The sequence below is a fragment of the Lemur catta genome, chromosome 11 (assembly GCF_020740605.2).
Source record: "Lemur catta isolate mLemCat1 chromosome 11, mLemCat1.pri, whole genome shotgun sequence".
Classification (NCBI taxonomy): Eukaryota; Metazoa; Chordata; class Mammalia; order Primates; family Lemuridae; genus Lemur; species Lemur catta.
In genome coordinates this window covers 21,215,745-21,237,746 of record NC_059138.1, presented here as the reverse complement: position 1 = coordinate 21,237,746, position 22,002 = coordinate 21,215,745, and the positions used below count along the sequence as shown (strand labels likewise).

Below are 22,002 nucleotides of genomic sequence, written 5' to 3'. Positions count from 1 at the left end.
CGGAAAAGTGACAGAGCCAGTCTTTCAGTCCAGTCTTCAAGCCCTGAGTCCACTGTGTCTATTCTGCCTAGAATAATGAGTGGAGGCAAGAGGGGAGGGAAGACTGTATGAGAGTTCAGTGAAGTGTCTGGGAAATAGGATGAGGGGTGGACAGAGGCTGAGAAAATGAACTTGTTTCACTCATGATGTCTAATCAAGAAAAAGAATGAGACAAAAATGGAGGCAAGTCAAACTCCGACACTGGAGTTTCATTTGGGCTCTGTCAAGACTCTTTCTTGACTAAAGTCTCATCTGCATATTCTCAGCTTCAAACAGGACACTACTTACAGACCCAGGAAATATAAACCTAGACTAACTAGGATATATGGAGGATAATCAGAAACTTTCTGGTGAAAGGTGCTGCTCCTTGCCACAGTGGACACCAACCTAATAGTGGTCTAGTACCTGAGGAGACCCCTGGCCGGCAGGGTCAGGATGTCTTATTGGCATGTAGCTGTCCCTCCCTCCTTCATGCAAAAGAAGGGCTCTGCCTGGGCTGGTTTCCTGCCCTTATAGACAAACTTAGACCACATGTGTTTAGCTCCACACTCAACAAATGAAAGCTGCTGCCTTCACTCTGTGGAGGTAGATGGGAGGGTGGGCTGACTGGGATCAGATCAGTAGTTAGTAATGAGGTTGTCTCACAGTAAGTATTTGTGACTGCTGTTGGTCAGGGTGAATATGCTCGAGCTTCATGGAGCTCTGCATGGGGCTGCTTTGCCCTCTGTAGGCCAGCTGGGCGAGGAAAGCACCATCAAACCTAGGGACTGGGCTGCAGCGAGGCTGTGGGGCCATTGTAGCACACAGCCCTTCTGAACTGAAAGTGGGGCTGCAGCTTCTCATCCTGGTACTCCAAGTACCATCTGGAAGTGATCTGTTCCTTGATTTGGAGTGATGCCACCAAGGAATAAGGGAGGAAGGCAACTTAAACCTTAAGAGAAAGAGAAGGAAAAATGCTGGATTGAGGTTTTTGTTTTGTTTTGTTTTTTTGAGACAAGAGTCTCGGTCTGTCACCTGGACAGAGTGCCGTGACGTCAGCCTAGCTCACAGCAACCGCAAATTCCTGGGCTCCAGTGATAACTCCTGCCTCAGCCACTTGAGTAGCTGGGATTATAGGCGCATACCACCACACCTGGCTAATTTTTTCTATTTTTAGTAGAGACAGGACCTCGCTCTTGCTCAGGCTGGTCTCGAACTCCTGACTTCAAGCTATCCTCCCACCTTGGCCTCCCAGAGTGCTAGGATTACAGGCATGAGCCACCATGCCCAGCTGAAAATGTTTTCACTTGCAGTTTCATGCAGAGAGACTGCTGTAATAAAGCCAGAGTGAGCTAAAGAAGCCAGCAGTGATTGGGCAAGGCCTGTGTCAGGAGTTTGGTATTAGAGAATGGGCCCTGCCCTAAGATTGGAATACCTGAGTTCAACTCCCCTTTCTGCCACTGAGTAGACATGTGACAAATCTTAAAATAGCTCTAAACCTCGGTTTCTTCATTTATAAAATCAAGGAAATGGACCAGAAACTTTCTTGCAACTCTCTTAGTCCATGATTCCTACCACTTCTCAGATGCCTAGCTCTGTGTAGAAGGTTGATCCTTTGGGATTGTAGCCAAGTCTTGGAAATGGGCCACAAAGTTGAGGAGAGGATGCTTCCCTCAGTTTAATCTAGAGATCCAATGTGCCAGAGCAGAGCAGATCAGACTATGTTTTCCCAGCTACTAAAAAGGCTCATAGATCACAGAATGTTAAAGCTAAAAAGACCTTGGAGATTATCTGGATTTAACCTCTCATTTTACAGATATCACTAATGAAACTCAGATAGGCATAATGACTTATGTAAAGCCATGTGACTAATTAGTATCAGAGTCTGTCCTTTCCGAGCTCAGTCTCTCAGTCAAGATAACAATGTATAGCTAATTGGCATTTAAACCTGAGGCTTGAAGATAGTTCCAAATGCCTGTCCTCTGTGGTCTTGTATGTAAGTGCTAGTATACTTTGTTAGATTAGGATAAAGATGGGTCTTCAATAGAGCCTGTCTGCCATTTCAAGTGACTTTAGTTCCCTAATAGAAAGTGACAGAAATAGTCATCTAAAGGACTCAGGACTACCCCATCCTGCCAGGATTACTGGGCTCCTGGTAAAGGCCAGAGCTAGACCACTCCCCAACCTGACATGCATCCCGGAGGCATTATCCTGAGCAGCCACTAGATGTCCATAATGCCTCGCAGGGTGTGCCAGGAATCAGCAGTCCCTGAGGGTACCATTTTGCCTCCAGTAGGCTTTTGGGCCCCTTTAAGGTAGGTCTGTCAATGGCAGGAACAGAACAAGCACAAAGACAAAACAGGAATTTGAGAAACAAGAAAGAAAAAAATAGTATGGAAATTGGCACAAAGGGAAGGAAACATATCTATTGATTGGTAAACTAATAATGACAAAACAGTAGTAGAAATCATCGGCATGGAAATAGTCACCTCTTTCTTCCCAAGGTAATGAACACCTTTTGTGTGTATATCCGTATGTGTGTATCTCTCTCACCTCCACCCATGTGTGCAGATACCTCTCAGGGCCACCTAGTCCTGAACTTTCTGTTTAATAGTTAAAGTTAGAATTGCAAAAGGAAGGTTATTTTTCTTGCCTGTGGTCCCATAGTGAGCCCGGCTGTACCATTACTACCCACAGTCATGAAGGGAATGGATTTTATTCCTCGAGCCCACGGATTCAGGGCAAGACAGCTGTTCTAGAGTTACCCACTCATCTCAGTGTGCTCAGACTCCATTGTTCTTTTCCCCCAAGAACTCACCTCTTTAAGGAAATCAGAAGGGAGTGGACCAAAAAAAAAAAACCACTCTCCCTCAAGAGCAATTTTTAAAAACCTAGACTAAGAAAAAACAAGATACTTAAAATGAATGGCAAAGAACTATAATATGGAAGGAAACTTTCCCTCTCTTCTGAGGTTAGTTTTGGGGCTTGATTTCTTCAAGGGCTGCCAGGCTTGATGGATAGGGAAAACCCCCCAACTACCCCACTGCCGCCTCTTTGGGAATAGTTAGTTTGGTACCCTTTCTAGCCACAATCACCTGCATGTTCGAACAGACCGGAGAGGTCCAGCCAGGAGCCTTGAAAATGCACCTTTGCAGGTGCACTGGCCCATTCCAAGCCCTTGTGGTTTATCCTCTCTAATTGCCTGTGTATAGCAGTAATAATAATGATTTTAATACCAACCTTTACTGCAGTATTGATAGGTACTTGGCACTGGGTTAAGTTCCACATATTTAATCCTCACAATAGTTCTGTGAAGTGGGTACCATTAGATTTCCCCATTTTGTAGATGAATTTAAGAAGCTTTTTCAGCATCACAGAACTAATGAGTGACTGAATTGGTTTCTTGAGGCTGCCGTAACAAATCACGACATAGTTGGTGATTTAAAACACAGAAATTTATTCTCTCACGGCTCTAGAGGTTAAAAGCTCAGAATGTGGCAAGGCTGTGCTCCCTCCACAGGCTTTCAGGGAGAATCATTCCTTGCCTCTTGCTCCTTCTAGTTCCTGGTGGCTGTCAGCATTCCTTGATTTGTAGCTGTGTCACTTCAGTCTCTGCCTCCGTGGTCACATTGCCGCCTCCTCTCTGTTTGCCTCTCTCCTTTTAATGACTTATGAGGACACTTGTCATTGAATTTAGGGCCCACCTGGATAATCTAGAATGGTCTCTTCATCTCAAGATCGTTAGTTATGTCTGCAAAGACACTTTTTCCAAATAGAGTAACAATCACAGGTTCTAGAGACCAGAGCATGGCACCTGTCTCTCTGGGACTCATTCAAGCCTCTGCATTGATGGAGCCAGCTTTTAAATAAATCTCCATCCAAAGCCCAATTTTAGACCACTCTGATGTTGTGATGTGCCATTTAAGAGAGAGGGTGCATCTGACAACCAGCAGATGACTCTTCCACACACCTGTGCTTGTGAGGCGTTGAGGAGCCACACATGAGCTGTACAGCTGTGGGTCTTCCCACTGGGAAGGGAGAGAGTCTGTCAATCAGGAAATATCACATGAGCTGAGAGAAGGGGGCAGGCCAATAAGAACAAACTCTTCCAAGAGAAATCTGCCTCTTATTTTCTTTCTGTTTCTTTCAAATTCCATTTCTTAATGATTTTCTCTTTCTTTACATAGTCTCTAGATTTTATCCCATAGATCTTAGAACATTAAGGCATTTACCAGCAACACTAAAAGTACCTCACTGGCATTGCTACAAAATTTGGCTCAACTGTCCTAGAGACGTTGATCTTCATGTTCATTGGAGATTAAAGGAGAGCTGGCAAGTATAGATGTGGACTGAGAGTTATGAATAAAATGGTTTTTCAAGTATCTCAAACATAAATTTGATTGTTAATCATGCCTATAATTACCATTAGCCTTTTCACAAAAGCACGCACAATGTGTATTTAAATTTATTCATATTTTGGTTGAGGGAAGCCCAAACATTTTTTTACCCCAAATTGACTTTTACAAAATTTGTTACATGAGAGAGAGAGTGTGTGTGTGTTTATGCTAGTGGGCATTATAGCATAGTGGTGGGTATGAAGTATCTCTGTAGTCAGACAAATTTGGATTCAAATCCCAGTTCAGCCGCTTGTACACTGTGTACGTGTAAGTTAGTTCTTGAAGCCTCAGATTGGTCATGTGTAAAGTGGGATTAATAACTGTGTTTATTTCATGGTGTTGTTGGACCGGAAGCAAGTAAGGGAAATCACAGCCAATCTCAGCAAACAGTAGTAGTGGTAGCATCTATCCTTTTGTAAGATGGAAACTACTATAGAAAGGCACTATTTCATTCAAAGTCAGTTATTGAGAGAATCCTTTTTTCTTTTTCTTCCCCCCCTCCTAGATTGATCTGCTATTGGTATTATGCCTAATTTAGAACTTTTAATTCTTTATTCAAGATATAAGTGGTTTTTGTTTGTGTTTAGCAGTTAATTTTCTTTTAAATTTTGAGATAATTTTAGATATACAAGCAGGTCAAAAATAATACTGAGTTCCCATATACCCTTCACCTGGGTTCCTCTTATGTTAACATCTCATGTGACCGTAGAACATTTATTCAAAACTAAGAAATCTATTCAAGACATAGGTTTTTATTCTTGCCCTCTACAGTCTCTTTTCCATAGCAACCAAAGTGATCTTTGTGACTTTAGATCAGATTATGTTATTGATTTGCTTAAAATACTCCCATGTCTTCCCCTGATAATTTGAATAATGACCAAATTGCCTACCATGGCCCACAGGCCCTGAGCCTTCATCCCCTGTCTGCACCTCTGCCCTCATATTTTATCACATTCCTCTTAATTTCCTGCACTTCAGCCTCACTGGTCATCTTTCTTCTCCTGGAATACTGTTAAGCTTGTCTCCCCATCAAGGCCTTTGCTTTCTGCTCCACCGAGAGCGTTCTCCCCCACATCTTCAAGGGGGCTGGCAGCTGCTGGAGCAGCTCTCCTCAGAGAGGCTTTCCGTGACTACGCTGTCTAATGCAGCCCCAGCAATCATCGTCAGATCACCCAGTTTTATTATTTTATTTACCATTATCTTGTTTATGTGTTTGTTTACTTTGTTGCATACCCCCATGAAAGCAGAGGCCCTTTCCATCTTGTCTCCGATACCTAGATCATGGTAGTGAATTATTTATTTTGGAAGGTTTGAGGACTGTTTGTGATGTCCCACATGGGTAAGAGCACAGGCCTCCCTGATGGTATATCGATAGCCTTAGCCCCACCCCTACTCTGCTTATATTCTTTGAAAAGGTAGGTGAAAAATTACCAACCTTATTTTTTTTAATACTGGAAAACTTAAGGAGGATCCTGATGACCTTAAGATTTCTCCAGTCCTCAATTTTTAGAATTCTAGCCCCTTGCTGACAAATTTATGAATGAGAGTTTTAGGGAGGTATTACAAAGACTCACAGGTTCTTGGCAGTTTTGAATATGTGAAGAGTGAACGTAGGCATATAAATATACATATCTGGGCTTGTGTATGCATATGCCTGTCATTTTCAAATTTGCTAAAGTGCATTTTCTCCAAAGGGAGTGGGGGCTGTTCCTGAAATAGGGAACACCAGGACAGTAAGATCAAATGCTTTGAAAGTGGCTGTGCCAACACTTTTTGCTAATTAAAGAATGTTAGGACAATCACCACTAGCAGCAGTAAAGGGCGCCCCATTACCTCGCTTTATGGAGAGCTGGGTAAATTTAAAGGCAGCTATAAATATCCCACTGAGTGCCTGAGCTGTAGCACAGTCGGAGAGCACCCGGCTGGGCAAGCAGAGGAGTCCAGAGCTTCTGTCCCCTTCTCTCCAGGGTCCTCATCTCTATTAGCTGTCAGTCCCCAAATTTTGTTTGACTAAAGAACAAACAGTTTCATCAACAAACTCTTAATGTAAAACACTCCGGGGGAGGCAGAGCAAACAGCTGTATGGTGAGTCTGACTGGGAGCCCCGGCCACCTGAGTCCTTTTCCAGATTTGTCATTAACTTTCTTTTCCTTTTGCCTTGAGGGAAGATGTTTCTTCAAGTTGTGACCCCATTTCCTTCAACCATGGATGTGTCACAGAAATTATTTTTTTTTAAAAGTCACATAGCTTAAGGCCACTCTCCTAGGAATGTCCTAGGGTCCCTTACTGAGCAACTCTGTGCTCCAGAGGAAAACTTAGCATTTAGAAAGTGTGAACAAAATGGGAACGTGCTTTTTATATGTATCCTATGGAATTTCTGACTAAATTTAAGACGTACTCAGGTTGGAACTTTCTCCATGTTGTTAATCTAATCAATTTGGCTTGAAGCCTGTTGTGTCCTTTTCTGTGGTCTCTTCTTGCATCTCTTCCATGGCCTCCAAGCCACTGTAATCCCCTTGGTCTGTAGAGCAGTGCCTTCTCTCTAACAGCTTTCTTCATCTGTTGTTAAGTTTCTTTGTGCATCAGCATCTATGGCCACCAAGCTGCCTTGCACGATTTGCTAATTGTTTTCAATGATATGCTTTCAGTATTTATGGTTGGGGTCTTCCTACTTCCAGTTGGTATGACCTCTATCCATCATCCAGTACTGGCCTACTAACCTGAGAGCCTCAGTGTGTTCATTTGTGTCATCTAAGGGGTTTCAGAGGGAGAATTAAAGGACTCAAAATGGAAATGTGGGCTTGAATTTTGTCTCTCAGTTGCTGATGTGACCATTCTCACCCCACCACATCCCATTCTTGAGCAAAAGGATAAACACTTTACCTTAGAGGTGGAGGGGAGTACAGCATTGGGAACACTGGGGCACCAGCCTGAAGCCCACACCACTGGCTTCCGTGAGTCATCAAATGACCGATGGGTAGGTTGGCTGACACCCAGTTTCCTGGATACTGCATTCCTTTTCAGTATGATATCAGTTTCCCCAAGAGTTAGATGTACCTGCCTCCAGCCTGCTTCTGATCCGTGGTTTTAGACATAGCTCTGTTACAAATGCTTCCAGTGGGAAATCACCTTTATATCTAGAGGAACTATGGATAGGTGAGCATGGACTAAAGGAGCTAGGGCTCTCCGCTCCTCTATCAGATTTAGAGAGGATTGGAATGTCCCCAACTTGTTGGTTGGTAAATTCTGTTCATGTACGTATTCTCTTGCTTTTACTTCCTGTCTCTCTCATATACAATTCTGAATTTGGCCAGAACTAATAGGTAGATTTGTATATTTCTTTTTAACCATGGGTGATGTGACTACCTTGAACCTTATTCTCCTTTACCCCGAATCGCCATCTTTCAATTTTTGCTTCACTGTCAGCCTAGAATGCTAAGCAGGCTGCTCTAGGGAACCTTTTATCTTGGTCTACTTAAACTATTTCTCTGAAGGACACCAGACTGAAATGGCTCTGATTCTCATCAGAACCCCTATAGCCCCAGACCTTGTGGGACTACCAGCTGGGTGTCTGGGGTCTTCTACCATGATGCCTGGACACTGATAGCCTGGCTAGAAGAGCCCTCGTTCTGTATCACTTTCTTGGTGACTGTGGCCAGTTTGTGTGGTAGCCCAGTGAAGCTGCTTAATTTGTATTCAGGGCACAAACCCTGAATAAAACCTGTGAGGAGCTCTGCCAGCCAATAACTCTGAAAGGATTCTTTGTGTAAGTGAGCAGTGTCTGAGCTGAATCGGGCTCCCCTCCCTCCCCCCAAAATGGCCTGTCCGCCCCAGCAACTTGGTGGTGCTTTGGAGCTGGCACAGAGCCCTTGGGGATGCCTCCCCAAGGGGAGACCATCTTGGGATCCAGACACACGGAGCAACGTAGGCTCCGTTCTTCCTACCCTGGCTTCTGGCAGTCTGCCTCCGAATGCCAGTCAGTGGGATCCGTTCAAGTCTGTCTGCACGTGAGAGAGATGGTAAGTGAAAGAAAGAGAATATGAACCTAAACAGAGCAACCAGCAAACTGGGGACATTCTCATTCTTCCCAGACGTCTGAGAAGGACGTATCCTGTGCTCAACACTCTGCTGCTTCTCATCCTGCCAGACTGGTCCTTCTCTCTTTCCCAGCACAGGACCTGTGTTGGCCCAAGCCTGTTTGAGTTCCTAACCAAGAAAAGCCATCTTTTGCTCCTGTTGTCTGAAAAGGGACAGAAATTAGACCCTCAGCTCCTGAATATCTGGCAGCTTAAGGGTAAAATTTCTTATCAAATTGAGACCAAGAGGTGTTCCTGCCCTGATAGGAGGCCAGGCATACCCCAGGCATGTCAGCACTACCAGCACCAACCCTGCCTCATTTTAAATGCCTCCTAAGGACTTTTCTCCTGCCAGCTGCTGTCTGAGTCTGTCTCTTTTAAAATGTTATTTGTTATTAATGAGTTTTCTAAACACATAACCTTGACTCACTTGCTTAGGTGAACAAGACCATTCTCATTAAGTACTGTTTTCTCTAGGGAGGAAAAGAATTAAGTGGGTGTTGAAGAATTTTGTAAGGTCTCACACTCACGTGAGAGCCTAGAGGGCAGTAGCACTGGCAAATGAGTGGAGAATTGGTCTCAGTGTTTGGCCCCCTGAACATCTGCATCTCAGAGGTGACACCAGTTCTCCCTACCCCTCCTATTTCAGTGATGCTGGTTTGTTCATGCTGGCTTCACCTTTGCCAGGGTAAAACCCTCCTTGTATCTCATTCGCCCTAATTATTCTGAATATATTGATCAAGGGGCCTGACGATAGGCCCCTATTATATGACAAGCATATTTAGTTGCCCATATTTTGTCCATCGTAAATAATATACATGTAATAAACATTGCAACACTTTTTAAAGAGTGTCTGTTAAATAGGACAATGTAACCAATTTTTTTCCCATTTTATTTTTGAAGCTTCTAGGAGAAGGATAGTGCAGAGGGAAGGGCTATGGGCCTGAGAGAACTTGGGTCTGGGGACAAAAGCTAGCAGAGTGGGCTTTCCTGCACTAGTCTGCATTCAACTTCTAAGGAGCATTTATTCCCCAAAAGGAACAAAGATGTGGCCCCCAGACTCCATTGCTTTTGTATCTGGGTAGCTGGAGGAGAAGAAAACCGAAGGAAATGTTTCCGTTCAGTTGAAAGAAAGAAAGAGGTTTTTCCAGGCCCACCTCCTATCTCGAGTGCCCCATTGCCACACTTGGGCCAGTGACACTTGCTGTGTGGGTCTTATCACTTCTCTACTCAGTGTGGTCAAGGAGCTTTGCAGCCCTGACATGTACTGTAGAAAGGTTTATTCAGGCTGAGTCCACAAACGGACAGACAGGCTCCTAGAGAATCAGGCTTTGTAGACAAATGCAGTCCTGCCTGATTCCCAGAGACCTTTCTCCCCTAGGATAAGTCAGGTGAGCAGAAAATGTGAAATCAGTGACTTGAAAACCGGTTACCGCAGAATTTTCTGCATGGGCCCCATGCATGAACAACACACTTATTTTAAAAATCCTTCTTTGTTCTTACCTTACTGGAACCATTCACTGTTTTTGCACCAAAGAAAATAATAAAAAGGAGCTTGTCTTCTCTTTCTCCACCTTCCTCCACCTTTTATCCCTCCTCTCATTCCTGTTCCAAAGAAGTTTAAGAGAACTTTCAAGAAGGGACTTGTTGAGATGGCTTTGTTCTCATCCTCAGAGGTATAGCAGCCATTTCCCATTTGGTCTTTTATTTTTCCAGATAGCTCATATGGAGTAGAAGCAGTATACTGTATCTGTTTCTCTATTGATGGATCTCATTCTGGTATTGTATGCATTTTTCTCTGAGGCCTGCTGATGCCATTTTAGTTTCTAAAATCCTTATTTTTACAAATCCATTTGTGTCCTGGGTTTAGCTCCCGATTATAGGATTAGCAGAGATTATAGGGTTTGTCTGATGTCTTCTCCAAGCTTCCTATCAGATTTATGGCTATGAATTGAGAAATTTGCATGTCGATAGCATGGAAACCAGAGGCAGATATGGGCCGATGAGGGGAAAAAAAGAAAAAAAATCTCATAAAGAATTGGAGAGGCATCAGCCCTGGTATTTGGATCAGAACCAGTTGAGCACATGAAAACGTCGACTTCTTGTCTATCTCTTGACTTTACAACTATGCTGAGCTGCCTGTTCCCTCTTTTCTAGACCAACTTTCCATGGACCCTGAATCTGCCTCCTCCCCATCCGGTGGCTACACCCAAATGGAGCTATAAGCCAGTGCTCCAGCCCTCTGGGTGGCATCCTTTGCTAAGAGCTCTCTCTCCTATTGTCAGCAGTCCCTCTGGCCTCTGTCCTGTCAGTTCTCATTAGACAGCTCTTCTCTACATCAAGGAGCCTGAGAGGCTGGAAAAAAAGGACAGAGAAGGGCTTGGGGCACAGAGCAACCCCTGCCACTCCTACCCTGTGACACAGAAATATTAGGGGATACAGCCACCTGGATTTGTTATGGAGGCTGAAAAAAACATGTAGCTGTAGTAAAGACTCGTGGGTCACTTTAGGCTATAGGTGTTTTATGCTGCAAGTAACAGAACATCCAAGGAGCTTAAATAATCAGGAGATTTATCATCTCACATAAAAAGTCAGTCCCAAAGCAGGACAGCTCCAGGGTGGGTTGGTTTAACTGAGAGGTGGCCCCAGGTCAGAATCAGGCACCTTGGTTCTTTCCATCTTTGCATTCTGCCATTCATTCCCTATGCCCACAAGTGCCTTTCTTGGCTGCACGATGGTTGCCATAGCTCCAGACATTGCACACTCACACACCAATCTCCAAAGTCAGTAGGAGCGTAGTTTCTTATTTTGTGCACTTTTAAAAGCAAAAAAAAATCCTTCCCTATGAGCCTCTCAGCTGACTTCCTTTTACATCTTATTATCTAGATCTGGACAATTATGTGCCCACTCCTAAACTGATATGTGAGACCAGGAAAGGAACTCTTGTCCCCCACGCAAGTGATTGACTGAGACCAGGGATTTGTAAGGTCCATAAATTTGGATAAGAAAAAAAAATTACATCTTTATTTTTATTAACCTCTAACTGAAATTTAGCATTTCCTTTAAATATGAATGTATGGAACAAATCAGAGTAAAACTAGTATATCTATGACTTTACCACCAATAGAAATAAAAAATATTTTCATATCACATTACATTAATTGCAGGAATTTCAAAGTATTGTTTAATGTTATCACTGCCTTGAAATTATAGTAGTTTTTAGACCTGCTACTAGATTTCGTTTAGTGTGTTAGTAAAGAAACATGTGTTTATTATATCCTGATTTTGATGGATTTTAAAAAATATTTTAATAACTGTTTTGCTGTAATTGGTTTCCTTTGCAATCCTAAGTATTTTATTTCATGTATTTAAAAATATTCTATGAAGGGGTCCATAGGCTTCCCTCAATTGCCAGAGGGGTCCATGGCACAAAAAATAATCCAGTTAGCGTTTTCCTGAGTCACATACAAGAAAAAATAATGGGGACCTGCCAGCAGGGAGCAGGGAGAAATGGCTGTTGATTGGGCAACCCGTGGCCCTTTCCACAGTGCATGCCCATAGACTCAGGCAGCCTAAGTGCCACCAAGTGGTCCCTTCCCTGCTATTGCCCAGCTCCATTTCATTTACAGCAGTATCTTCTAAACTTCTGATATATTTGTACCATCTATGTGCTTTTGCCAAATCCAGGTATACCTATACGATATTATTATATTTCCTTAATATTTTTCTTTAAATCACTCTGTTCTTTCTGAAACATTTTTTTTTAACTGAAGCTTCCTTAAATGAAAAAATATCACTAACCATAAATGAAAGGAACCCTTAAACACATAGAATACACAATAGTGTTACTGAATCCTGGTTAAATCCTATTTGTCTGCACGGCTCTACCCCTCTTGCATTAAAGAGGTGCTAAAGACAAATGCTGCAAACTGAGACTTTTGTCTTTAACATAATCAGCTGAGAGATAACTGAAAAGGGAATAAGTCAGTTTATGGTTTTCATTTTGTGCCCTCTCTTTGGCCCACCTAAAATAATTCAGTGACGGGGAAAAAGCAGGTTTAAGATAGATTCCTTGTTTTACAGACTAGTGATCCCACCTACAAAGTAAATGAGGTTAGACTTATTTTTTATAAACATGCATCATCTCTTAACCATTATTTCCTTCATTTTCTAAGAGCTCATAAACCATGTTTCAACAAATGGTTCTGGAATTTGGTCTGAGACAAACTGCACGCTTTCTTACCCGTGGTTTGTGGAATTCACCATCTTTCCTTTCCTTTTGCTTCTTTCTTTTTCCCCTTTTTAACACTCAGACCAACATTTGCCTGTCTTCATCCTAACAGCATCTCTTCTGTTCTCTCTGATCCCCCAAAGCATACAGACTGTAATCCAGCAACTGTTGGTTACTTGAGTAGTTTGGTCTTGTACTACGGGACTTTAAGGGGGAAGACATCAGTCTTGGAACCCTGTAGCAGAAGAGGCGGCCCTGCTTGGCACAACCTCAGAGCTCAAAAAGAGGCAAATTAGATGAGCCAGAGGCCCTGAAAGTCAGACAGCAGAGAGCTGCACCAAGCAGTTTCGGCCCTGGTGCCAGCAGGACTGGAACATGTGCGTGTGGATGGAATTGAGCAAGCTACTTCAAGGTGCAGGGCCAAGGGTCAGAATCAGGTATTTGAGAGATGGAAGGAAGCGCAGAGATCTAATCCCATTCCCCATCTAGACTTGAAGAAACACAAACCCAGAGAAGTTAAACGGCTTACCTTAAAGTCGCATGGGCATAAAGAAGTGGCAGAGCTAACATCTGCCCTGAGCTGTTTCCACTTAACTATATTAAGTCACTGTCGGGGGAAAATACAGTCTGTCCTGCCCAGAGTGTTAACATCAGTCTGCAGTCCCTCCCTACCTTCTTCTGTGCTCTTTTCCTTTTCTTTCCTCACTAGTCATTGTTCTACCCCTTCTTCCTTGTTGTTCTCACTTTTCCTCTCACCAAAGCCCATGAGGACCAGAGCAGCACGACATCTCAAGTACCTTGTCCTTGCCTGTAGCTCTGCTCCTCCAGAGCCTTCTCCTCTTCTTCCTTGAGCCTTACGGCCCTGCGTTGAAACTGTAGGAGAGGACGTTCTTTTTGACAGTAAACTTTTGTGTCCCCTCAACTTCTCTTTCTGCATTGCTGTTGCTTATAGGCACCTTTTCTGATAAGGACAGATTACAAGGAAATGGTGCCAACAGGGGCTTGAGGGAGGACCTCTTCCTTCTCCCTCCCTTTCCTCCTCTCCTAAACATTCTCCTGTCACCAAGTACAGTGGGATCTGAGGTCTGCATTTCTCTTCTCCATTCCTATCTGGACCACAGAGAATGTAAGAAGCAGAAGCTCTAGAGGGCCATGAGACCACAGCTGCATTTTCCAGGCCCCAAATGAGAATTGGCAGCAATTTTTTTTTTTTTTTTAATTCAGGAAACCCTGTTGAGAAAGACAGTCTGACACTTCCTGACTATGCTTTGCAGAATTTCTCCTTGAGCTCTGTTAGTTGTGTGCACGTTTACATGGTGAGTGTGCCTTATGGGCATTCGTGGGCATGTTTGTAAGTGTGTATTACAATGCCAGAGCAGGCCTCATGCTTGCTGCCTCAACTGAGCCACTTTTCTTAATGGTTTGAAACGACAAATGTTATTGTCTTTCAGTTAAATGGTTCAGTTAGCACTGATTGGAAAGAGTGGGATGAACTGGGGAAACACACAGCCTGTTTGGGAACAGCCTTGGGAACAGAGGAAGAGGGGGAAGGTGTTGCCCCTGAAAACAGCTTCCCAGTGGCCGCCTGGCCAGCTGCATGGCTGGGGAGAGCACTGCCAGGACCAGTTTTTGTTTTGGAGGGCAAGAGAGCAGAAAGTTATTAGAAGAGGGTCCACATGGAGTTCTTAAGTGATTCAGGGTGAACATGTATCATTCCTCTCCTGTGTGCCTTCTCTACCCCACTGGCTCAGCACAGTGCACTTTCAGTTAGTAGAGAGATTATGCTCTCTGGTTAACAGCTCCTTCTTCCAACCATTCACATGGGTTTTTATCCATCTTTCTGTCTGCTAAAGAGCAGGACCTTTGGGTTAACAGCATTGCAGAGCCTTTCAGAGCTTCGTCTAAGCAGCCTTGGATACTTGGGCCCTGCACTCATCGCAGGAGGTGGAAGTGGGTCCAGAGCCTTTCCCCTTCAAGTTCTACTGCCCCAGCCTTCCCTTGTCACCCCTCTTTCTTTGCTACCCTTATAGGGGCAAAACCTACAGGATTTTTCAGCCCGTACAATGTTCACTCTTCCCTTTCCCTCCAGGCCTGAGTTTCACAATGCTGTGGAGGGCTCCATGATTGATATGTCACTCTGTCAAGTCCACCAGAAGGTTTTCTCTATTCTGGATAAAAGAAACAAGTCCCTGCTCCTCCATGTCATCTCCCAGCTTCCTTCGTCCTGAGACCTCCTCTCTTAACAGCTCATTTCCCCAAGCTACCCCCACTCCACCCCAGGCCTCCAAGGCCTCCCGGCAAGGACAGTCTCCTTTTTAGGTGCCATCCTGACACAGTGCCCACCAGTTCCCCTCTTCCTTCCCTTGCCCCTCAGGTCCACCATGGTTCTAAGGACATTCAGCTCCCCAAGCACCACCTCTTTTTGGTAAGACCAGAAGACTCGAGGAGCTTCAAGTCTAGTGACGTGTCATTGCAGCAAGATGGCACAATGGGGTTAGAAGCATGAACTTTGGAATCAGAGACCTACTTTTGAATTCTAGCCCTTTCACTTACTAGCTGCATCGCCCTAGACATAAAGCACTTAACTCTTAACCTTCAGCTTCCTCATCCATAAAATGGGGATGATAATAATAAGTAGAATTATAGGGGGAGAATTTGCTAGAGCACCACAGTGTGCAGAATCTCTGGGGCAATGTGAAGGTGAATGAGATTCTGAGATGATAGCTTAGGATCAAATGAAGCTGGGCTGAATCTGGGGGCGCTGGGGTGAACACACTCAAGGGAAGGGTTTCCCAGAGAACACTGCATTCTGAATCACAAAGAATTGACCTCAGTAACATTCTCTGTCCTAGGCAGGTGGCCCCAGGGAATGCATGATTGCTTCCCCCAGTGCTCATAAGAAGGCTGAGCCAGGGTGTGTGCAAAGGAGGAGTTCCAGGATGAGGCATGGAATACTCAGTATACCCAGGTCTCCCTTTTCTTTTCCACCTTCCTCTTTTTTGCATGTGGAGGTTTTTTCTGTTTGAATGCCCCTATGGAGACAAAGAATTTTTGCAAAAGCCATATTTTCTGGCACTCTTTACTCCATTTTTATATCATTTGTAGACAAACTGAATCAATGTGATCTGGCAGGTCATGAAGGAAAAAGTGCAGTAAGAATCCCCTACCTCATTGTTTTTCTCCATACCCCTCTTCCCCACATAGCCCACACTGACAGCATCGACTCTGATACCAAGAAAAGAAAACCTCTGCTAGTTTTACCTTCACTGATTTGAACAATTCAGTTACCACACTGTGGCAAGGAATTCATTACTGCTGATCCATCATCTAGAAAGAGGGCTTTATTGCCATGTAAAATCTGGGGAGCTGGACCCCAAATAAATCACATGTGTTCCTGAGATTCCCAGCATCTTTGCCATTGGAGCAATTAAGGAGGAAAGCTCACTTTAGCCTCAAGTTTCTGGCTGATTTTTTGGCTCTCCCTCCCCTGGTCTTTGGGTCCAAATCCCTCTTCCATTTATCTTATCACCCGCAAATCCACTTTCTGTGCTTCTGCCAAGATCCTTCTCTGTGTTCCCACAGCCATCTACCTGTGGCCCAGCCAGTCTTCTCCAGAGAGTTTCTGTACTTATCTGAGAGAACCGTTGTTCTAGGAAGATAGGCAGAGCTGCTGAGATGAGGGGCTCTGGGAGGCAACACCACTTCCTAGATATTTCTGAGCTCTTCTCTGCCTTGCCTACATTCTGAGTGTAGACTGTGCTAGTTCCATCCCTGGGTCTGTGTAAATGGCAGTAGCTACACTTGTGTGAAAGCCTCAGGTCCAGTAAGTATGAAGGAGGTGGGTGAGCGTTCCCAGAGCATAGAGTTCAGGCCTGGTCCTTCCCAGGTTCTGCCCACGTGATCTGCCTCTGGGGCCTCCCACAGGTTCCATAGGGATCTTCCTTCTCAGCAGTGCTCACCAGATCCTTGCACATGGCGCATTTTGGAGCCATCGTGCAAGTTTGTTTCTGCCCCTGGGCTCGCCTTTTCCAAGACTTAGGCAGAGGTCCAGAAAGACATTTGAGATGAACAAGACTTTTTCTGTTAGAACAGAAAATCAAGCTTCAAAATTTCTTACAAGTATGGAGAGAGATGGGCTGCAACTTACAATGTGAAATGTAATTTACCGGTTGTAACAAATGCCACATCCTGTGTTTAAGTTGAAAAATCAGCTACACAATTACAAGATGAAGGTGACCTAGCTTGATGGCAATTTATTTGAAAATTACCCCAGGGGGTTTTGTTTACTACAAACTGTGTGCTAACAACAGTGGGAAGTGACTGATAAAAATTGCATTAATAGAGAAATAGTATAGATCGAAGGAGGTAATTATTCTGCACTGCCTAAACAGCATCTAGAATATTGTCTTCAGTTCTGAGCACTGTGTTTTTAGGGGGTTCTTGTTAAATGGAGGGGCATTCCTAGCAAGGGATCTGGCTGGTGTAGAATATGGGATTCAGGTCCAGTGAGTAATGGAAATCACTAGCAATGGAAAGAAAAGACAGAGCAAACATTAATAATACCAATGGCTGTTATGTGGAAGCAGGCAGGGAACGAACACTTTCCGTGTACTTGCTGTTGCTAAGCACTGTCCCCATGTCGTTTAACGGGTCTTTTCTCATTTTGTCCTCAAGGCAGCCCTCTGAGCTAAGTGATATTTGGGTTCAGAGAACTTACCAAAAGTCACCCACTGATAAGTAAGAAAAGAGGAATAGATTTGTTCCAAATTGCTTCAGAGTACAAAGCTTAGACCAGTAGGACGAAGTTCAGGTTAGAGGGTTTTCACTTGAAAGAGGACTTTCCTAACAGCAAAGTGGGCTCTTCTTGAAGCAGATGAAGTTGATAGAAGCTGATATCAGAGTTGTGAGAAGGGAGGTAACAACGACCTTCGTTCGGTTCAGGTAGGGTACATCGAGCACAGGGGAGCTGCCAGTGATCCATTCCTCTTGCTCGGGCTTACAGATCACAGGCCATTTGTGTCCAGCTGGAGCCTAACGCCCCTATTTGCTCATCTCAGCTATTGGAACATGCTCCCATCCTGGCAGCTTGTCTGTCAAGGTTGGATCTGTCTCTCCTTCCCTTTTTGACTCCGCTTCATTGTCACAGCTTGTCTTCCTGCCCAGGAATGGGCATTTTGAAGAAGCTCCATCCTGTCTCCTTTCCCCCATTGGTACAGTCTCCTCTCAGCAGCATCCGCTGAGTGGGTGTAGCCATCCTGGCCCCAGACAGAGCTGTCCTCCAAGCCAGGGATGGTGATGAGGCCTGTATGTGTATCTGCATGCTCACACCGCAGCCTGATTGATGCCTGTCAGAGCTCAGCATCAGAGTGACAGCTGCATGCCGAGCTGTTTGCTGAACACAACTCGTCCGTCAAGGGAAATCAGACGAAATTCATCTCCTTGTCCAAAGGCTGGCCCGATGGGCTGTGTCTGGAATGCAGTCTTGTATCCCACCCTACTTTTGTGCACTGAAAATCATTCCCCCTGGGATTTCAGTGTTACATTGATGGGTTCCCTGGGGCAGGAGAATTACAGTCGTGAAAATTATGTGGAAAAGACCAATACCCAGCCCCTACTCTTTAGGAACTCCCAGTTTAGAGTTAGTGCCTACTGTGTGGACAGTGCAGGTCTAGAGCATACAGAATTGACACATAATTATCTTAAACTGGTTGATATAAAATAGAGCATAAATCAAATGAATTTAATAAAAAAATTTTTTAATGTATATTGAGTAGGGAGTAGCCAGCTTAAATAAGTGTGTTGTAGACAATTGCTGGGGAAGGGTCTCTTTAGCAGGTCTCATTAGAGAGGCAATTATGGGGTTTTAAGGCTTTCAAAATTGACAAGGACAGGTTTTGGCAAAGGTTCTATGTTTGTAAACCATTTGGGGCTGCAAGAGGTTCTGTCACCCCGTGTCTTGGCAGTAAGCCAGCTAGCTGCTTCTCTTTCCTCTCCCTAAAGCCTCTTTTATCCCCTACAAGCATGTACCTGAAACTTCAAGAAGCCCCTCTCTAGCCTCAGCCACTCCAGCACGTCCATTTCCCAAGGCTGCTGGCGCTTAAGTGAAGAGCTGCCTCTTCCCACCTCTGTCAAAAGCTGTGCCAGCTAGTTCTCTCCCCTTTGCCTGCCCTCCCTTCAAGGTCTGAATGACTCTCAGGGTTCAAGGACAGCTGTTGCAGGAGGCCAGTCATTTTGGAGGGTAATATTTCCCTCCTCCCCCCACCCCCCCACTACCTGGAAGACTGTAGAACACAAAATTGTTCAAAAGACAAAGGTGAAATGTCTGGGCAGTGGGGGAAGAGATCAACCCAGGAGCCAGAGCGTGGACTGTAGCAGCTAAGAGATATGAGGTTTTTCCTGGGGTTGTGAACCTTGTAAAACCCGAAGCGGAGGATGGGGAACCTGAATGAATGGGAAACCGGGGAGAAGCCCTAGTTTCACAGTGGTTCCTTTTTCCGCTAGTCCTCAAAGGGCCTTTCAAACTACAGAAGGATTCTCTGGTGTTGCTTCCCTGGAGATAAGCTTGCTAGAATCAGCTCCTGCTTGGGCCTCCTTTCTCCATGTTGCCCTATTTTAGCCAACTGAGCTCTCCCCTACCCCAGGCCTGTGTGTGCAGCAGTCAAAGCTTTATTGCCCACACACTGGAGCTGCTCTGCAATAAAAGAAAATAAAACAAGGTAATGGGAATGGCTGGTGCAGGGGGCAGGCCCCCAGAGAACTGGGCCTGCTGCTGTCCGTCTTCCCAGCACCACTGATCACCGTTAAGGCCGCTGTCAGTAAGTCATCTGCGGTCTCCTGGGCGTCCTTTCTGGGGCTGAGTGAGTGACCCACGTGGTGGTCAGATGGAGCAGCAGCGTGTATGCAGGCATGCTTGTTCGGAGCTCCAAATACCACAGGCCTTGGTGCCTCGTCCAGGGGACAGCCCTCCAGTGGCAGGAAAGCAGGGAACAGAGAGAGGCATTTCCCCTCTAAAGCAAACCAGAGTGGGGTGGAAAGAAGTCCTGCCCACAGGTAGCAGAGGAACAGAGGTCGGTGGTCCTTAAAGACAACCCTGGCTGTACTGTATCTGTGATAAGTGCTGGTGACGTGGAACTAGCTGGAAGAAGTGTTACAGCTCTTTTAGAATTTGTCTAGCAGGTTTTCCGGACCGGAAAACCCCCACCATGCAAAAAAAAAGAAAAGAAGAACTAGCTGGAAGAGGTGCGTCTGGAAATGCCCGAAGGGAAGAGGAGGGAGCAGGAGCACTTGGCTGACTGTCCTACCAAGGTCCTCACCTCGCACGTAGATTGTTCTGCATAGCAGATATTTATGCCTTGCACGGAGGTTGGCATTAGCAGTGATTCAAAGTCTCCAATAATTTTCATTTTGTCATGTGGCGTGTCTGGCCCTTTGACCAAAGAGCTTTTAAATTCCTCCTCTCCGGCCCTCTTTCTCCTCTTCCTCTCCGTGGCTCCTCCGTCCCCAGGCTTGATCCAGACTTGTTGATGAGCCTCAGCCTTTCCCCTACATGAAGCACTAAATCTTCCTGCCTGCCTCGTGACCCACCATCATTTCCCGAGCTCACCTACGCCCATGAATACTTAATTTAAAACTTCTGCTGCCTCTCAGCAGTTTGTAATTCTGAGGCCGATCTCAACAGAGGAAACAAAATGGGCTGATGAATGTACTCAGGAAGGTGAGCAGAAAACCGTACGCAGCACCTCTGTGATGTGGGGAAAGCCTTTCTTAACCATGTGGTTGAATAAGATGGATATCTGCAGTGTGGACTCATTCTAATAGGAGGGATATCTGCCTGATCTATTGGCCTGCAGAATGGTTATGAGTTTTACATTTCCTCATCTCCACAGCAATAAATTCTCTGGGCTTTTCAATTACAAACTTAGTTTTTTCAGTTGGGGAAGCCAGAAGGATTTTGTTTTGGTTAAAGGATAAGAAAAGGCAGATGCAGTCAGGGTTGAGGCAGGGAGGTGTGCCAGGTTTTGTTCATCCTTCCGCTTTGCCTTCTCCACAGCCTGCACCCCTGCCCCAGGCAGCTCCGTGGGACCACAGTTTTCCTTGTTCTTGTCATCTATCTCAGTGTGGCGGCTGTTCCCACCGCAGGAATGTAAAGGAGCCCCTCTCTGGACATATGCTGTAGCATTCCTCTGCAGAGCAGGGCAGTGGGAAGGAATGAAATGGGAACCTCTTGGCCTCATGGCAAGGTGCTGCCCTAGGCTGACCACCTGCGATGCAGGCCCAAGGAGGACAGTGCAGCCAGCAGCTCCCAGGCAGTCAGGGAGGTGACAGTGAGTTCCTGTGGCTGGGCTCATGCTGCACAACCAACAGAGAAGAGACTCAACGAATCCCAGAGGATAATGAGCCCAGAACACTGTTAACTAGAGTGCTCAGCGTGGGCTCATTGGGGAGAAGAGCTCAGGCAAATCGGTGCTGAGGGGGATCACAGCTTTCTTAATGACTTTTCCTTTATAGTGACATATCACCCCTCGATCTGAGGGCACAGCAACCAGGGCCAGCAGGAAGACAGATGCCTTTCCCCAGGTCCACTTCCTGGCCTCGCTCAGCATGCTTTCATCCCCCTCCTTGGGCCAGAGCCTCCCCTCAGCTACTTCAGAAAACTTCGACATCTGGGAGTGAGTCTCCCAGATGTCAGCAGAATCATTCTGCCCACTGGTTAGTGACAAGAGCCAGGCTCTGGAATTAGGCAGGACTGAGTTCAAATTCTGGCCTCTCCACTTACTGAATAACCTTGGGCAAGTTCTTTAATTGCTCTTAGCCCCATTTCCTTATCAGTAAAATGAGACTTAACCACTTCACAAAATGGCTGTAAGGATTAAGTAAAAGAACGTGTGCAAACGTTCTGCAAACCTAATTCAATGTGTGGCACACAGCAGGTACTCAATAAATGTTAATTCTCTTCCCCTCTTCCCTGTAACAAGAAACTATTGGTCTTTCCTTCAGATGTGGAATTGGACAACTGCAGAGCCTCAGTAAAGAGCATTTATGATCCACCCCCTGCCGAGCCTGGCTGTAGGACAGAACCTGTGCTCAGGGGCCGTAGTGGGAAAGGTACAGCCATAATGAGCAGGCCTTTGCCCCAGATGCTATATGCCAGGGATTGCGTTTGGATTGGTAACAAAAGAAGAAAGGGCCTTGTTTCTCAGAGATTATCTTCCTTTTATGTTCTTTGAATCAAACATTCTTGAAAGCAAAGACAAATCAATAGATAAGTGCCAGTGATTGG

General features: G+C 45.1%; 1 protein-coding gene and 1 pseudogene across 1 annotated transcript in view; both read left to right on the top strand.

Annotated features, from left to right (window-relative positions):
• Positions 1-22,002, top strand: part of SND1 (staphylococcal nuclease and tudor domain containing 1) — a 416,716-nt gene that overhangs the window by 359,125 nt on the left and 35,589 nt on the right. The gene's annotated exons all lie outside the window — the stretch shown is intronic.
• LOC123647854 lies at positions 19,865-19,921 on the top strand (annotated as a pseudogene).